The 4,550-nt window shown below is 47.6% G+C and overlaps 1 non-coding gene across 1 annotated transcript; it reads left to right on the forward strand.

The window, feature by feature from the left end:
- The first annotated feature begins 1,373 nt into the window (after nucleotides 1–1,373).
- On the forward strand, nucleotides 1,374–1,444 carry TRNAG-CCC (transfer RNA glycine (anticodon CCC)). The gene has a single exon. It is a non-coding gene; the product is annotated as a tRNA-Gly (tRNA).
- The last annotated feature ends 3,106 nt before the right edge of the window (nucleotides 1,445–4,550 follow it).

A 4,550-nucleotide genomic window follows, 5' to 3' on the forward strand; every position in this document is an offset into this window, starting at 1 on the left:
CCATCTCCTCCGCAAGGCCTCTCTTCTCCTCCTCAAGCCCTCCCCTGTCCTCCACAAGTACTCTCCCCACCTACACAAGCCATCTCGCATTCCCTCCGGTCCCCCACAAGCCCTTCCTCCATCTCTCTGGTCATCCACCAGCCCCCTCCCTCCTCGACAAGCCCTCCCTCCCTCCTCCACAAGCCCTTCCTCCCTCCTCCAAAGTCCTCCCTCCTCCACAAGCCCTCCCCTTTCCTCCACAAGCGCTCCTCCTCTCCTCCACAAGTCCTCCCCCCACCTCCACAAGCCCTCCCTCCTCCTCCACAAGCCCTCTCTCATTCCCTCCGGTCCCCCACAAGCCCTCCCTCCATCTCTCCGGTCCTGCACAAGCCCCCCTCCCTCCTCCACAAGCCCTCCCTCCCTCCTCCACAAGTCCTTCTTCCTCTTCCACAAGCCCTCCCTCCTCCACAAGTCCTTCTTCCTCCTCCACAAGTCCTTCTTCCTCCTCCACAAGTCTTTCTTCCTCCTCCACGAGCCCTCCGCTCTCCTCCACAAGCCCTCACCAGTCACCAACTCCTCTGCAAGTCCTCTCCTCTCCTCCTCAAGCCCTCCCCTCTCCTCCACAGGTCCTCCCGCCACCTACACAAGCCATCTCCCCTCCTCCACAATCCCTCTCTCATTTCCTCCGGTCCCCCACAAGCCCTTCCTCCCTTCCCCCACAAGCCCTCCCTTCCCCCACACATTTTCCACATTGTTCTTCTTCTTCTCATGTGGATTAAAACCGACATAATCCCGGAGGGGAAATGTCACTAAAACTATGGAACGCCTTCGTCTTCGGCATAACCTTCATTTTCTCTGATGAGTGATAGTTTATTTTATTGATCTGATCGGTACGGTACATGACGTCACCCATTGCAAAGACGTCATATAATTAGGCTTTGCAATTGTATCTAAAATTTCGACCCTTGTTGGTGTTTCTTCCTTCATCTGTAAGCGCTCTGGGATTATATTTACAATTTAAATGTGCTAACGAAAAAATAAATTGACTGATTTAATCGTATTAAAAGGTTTAAATAAATAATTGGAAAATATTTTTTCAATTTATAACATGACTGAGGTGATCTTGCAGAATGTCCAGTAGATTGGAGAATTTTTTGCCGCGTAATTTCGATTATAAGTACCTGTTGTACCCGTTTGGCAGGTAAGCTTGGATGAATAAAATTTCCTGGACCAGCAAATAATTGCCGTCGATGTAAAACGACTTCACAATATAATAAAACGTTCTAAATCTGTTTGAGAAGGTCGAAAAGCATTTAATTACCTCACAGTTACGAAATGAATGGTCTTAATAATAAAACGTACCTTAAGGAGATTATTCCCGACAGTAGTCATCAGCGCCGCTGGTGTAGTGGTATCATGCAAGATTCCCATTCCTGCGACCCGGGTTCGATTCCCGGGCGGCGCATCGTTGCCTTCCTCACCCTCCATGCCTTGTTTGCATTCCATTTTCCACTTTCGAAAACAATCTCCTGAGTTTCCCTTTGACTTATTGTTTGCTTTTCGGTCTTTTTTTGCATTTCCTGCACACCAACTATTTTAATATCCCGATATGGTGGAGGGGGTGGAGGTACAACAAGGAATTATAACTAGAAAGAGCAATCAGAGATTGCAGACCCTCGCCAAAACTTGTTTTGCATGAAACATGCACAAATTGCCATGAAACATGCACAAATTGCCATGAAACATGCACAAATTGCCATGCACGTGTACTGACTGAGTCAAGTGCAAAGTGCTATTGCCATTGCCAAAGTGTACCTTATTAATCGGTTCCAAACATCAAGTTTGACTGGTCACAGCACCCTTCATATCATTGGTCTATCTCAATATCATTCTCCTGGATGCAAGATATTTACAAGTTCTTCCATGAACCTTAAAAAGAGGGCAAACAAAGGATCGACAACTCAATTGAAGAGACAAGGTGGAAAAGAATGCAACAATAGGACGTAACAATATTTTGGGTCATCTGGGTCTTTTGGTTCATTGGGGACTTTTGGGTCCTCGGGGACTTTTGGGTGCTTGGGGACTTTTGGGTCTTCGGGGGCTTTTGGATCATTATGGACTTTTGGGTCATCTGGGTCTTTTGGGTAATCAACGACCTTTGGGTCATCTGGGTGTTATGGGTCCTCGGGGGTCTTTTGGGTCCTCTGGGACGTTTGGGTCATCAGGATCTTTTGGGTCCTTGTGGTCTTTCGGGTGTCAAGTGTTAAAGGGTCTTCCAAGGTCGAAGGGGTCTCAGCAGTCAAAAGGATTAAAAGGTACATTTGAATTATAGACGTGAAAATAAAAGGTACAGACGTCAAAAGTATGACAAACACACACGCGCACACACACACAATACACACACACACAATACACACACAATACACACACATACATACACACACACACACACACACACACACACACACACACACACACACATACATTGTAAATACCACCTCGTTCTTTCTTTAAAATGTATGCCTCACACAACAATGCTGTCTGATCACGCTCCTCAATTTCACCATGAGTCAGGCCCTATCTCACTTTAATAACCTCAGCAATTCTTGCTTCCAAAGACAATAATTGCAATTTGGGAAGAACTCTTTGATTCCGTTTCATTATTTACTGCATGTCCGCTCTAAATAACGTGCAATATGTTTGTTTGCACTGCGGTCGAACTTTATACTTCATGAAACTCGTCATCGGAAGCCCCAAGTGTCATCTACATCTCCCCCGAGGAGTCCTTGCCATCCCATTGACCCCATGATCTCCTGGGTTATTCCAAACTTTCTTCCGGTTTAAACCCATGCTCTTGTCTGTGGAACTGTCTCCAGTGTTTTTGTGTGCTAAATCTCTCTCTCTCTCTCTCTCTCTCTCTCTCTCTCTCTCTCTCTCTCTCTCTCTCTCTCTCTCTCTCGCCACCTATCGGCCGTCGGTGCGTTGGGTGTAGCGTCATGGCGGCTGTGAGCAACTGCTCTGTGTTTTGGTGAGTCCGTCGTGAGGTTTCCCCCCTCTCCTGCCCTCCCCTGCCCCCCTCCCTCTCCTTTTCCATCCTGTGTGCCTTGGCATTTGTTTTTCATCTGTTCTACACCTTTGCCTTCGAGAGAGAGAGGATTGAGAGCGGGCCCATTTTGGGTGCGGCCTACTGGCGTTGACGGCGCGTTGTAAGCCATTTCTGTGCTTATAATGCACGTTTATTTTTTACTTTAGTTCGTTTATTTAGGTTTGATACCCTCTTGTCCGGCTCGGACAAGCGGGGGGAGGGGGGGGGGTATTTTCGCCAGAATGGCGAATGCACGCTCTCGTCGCGATGACTTTGAAGGCTTAACCAGGAAGCATGCGTTTGTGTGCGTGCCTCCGGATGGAGTCCCTGTCGAGGACATCATCCTCGCTGTGGGCAGCATTGTTGGGGATGAAAATATACGTGCGGCTTCGCGTATGAACCAGAAAGTGGTGGTGTTCGTTTCGGACGAGGAACTCGTCCATGACGTGGTAAGTGCGGGAATAACCACGGAAAGCGGTCACTTTATGATGGCATCGCCGCTATTAACTCCCGTGACGAGAGTGGTTATTTCTAACGTACCACCATTTATCCCAAATGACAAGTTAATGACCGTGCTATCACGGTACGGTAAAATGGTATCGAGGATTTCAACAATCCCTCTTGGGTGTCGGAATGAACGTGTTAAGCACGTAATGAGCTTCCGCAGACAGGTGTATATGGTCCTTCCAGACCGTGGGGACGACACAGGCCTCAACATCACTTTCAAAATTAATTTTGAAGAGGCAAATTTCCAGCTATACGCATCGTCCACCACCTTAACATGCTTTCAGTGTGGAGCGTATGGACATTTAAAACGTTCTTGTCCCAAAGCCTCGTGTGTCAGGTGTGGCAAGACAGGTCACACTGCCATAGTTTGTAAGGAGGAGGATGCTCTGCTAATGAATACGCCCAGTGGGAGGGAGGTAAACGCTGCTCCACTAATGAATACTCCCAGTGGGAGGGAGGTTAACGTTGCTCCACTAATTGAGATTCCCAGTGGGGGGGAGGTTATCGCATTGCCACCGCCTAAAATTCCTAATGAGGGTGAATCCAGTGTTCCAAGCGTGAACGTATTTATTCCTCCTCAGCAAAATGTTGAAATGGACACTGATAGCAAAGTGGGGACGAGTAAACGAAGGGCTCTGCATGATAGTGACTCATCTGGAGCAGGTAAAAAGGTTGTGCTCGATTTGCAGGCTGTTAGTGAAAAAACTCTTCAGGATGCACCTGGAATCTCTCTGCAAAGCGCGGACCAAATAAATAAAGAGGAAAACCCAGAAAAGAGCATCAGGGTTCAGCCGCTAAAACAACGCGCTTCCATTACTCACACAGACGACGTTAATGATGTAAAAAATTCAGGCCACGATACCGTGAATGCCGCATCATTGATCCAAGCGAATGTCGCCGAACAGGCTGACATCCATAATAAATCTGCCAATATAGCAGAAAAGGGCGGAAACATAAATCCACAGGAATGTGGGAATAA

Source organism: Myxine glutinosa, chromosome 7 (genome assembly GCF_964187855.1).
Source record: "Myxine glutinosa chromosome 7, kmMyxGlut1.1, whole genome shotgun sequence".
NCBI lineage: Eukaryota > Metazoa > Chordata > Myxini > Myxiniformes > Myxinidae > Myxine > Myxine glutinosa.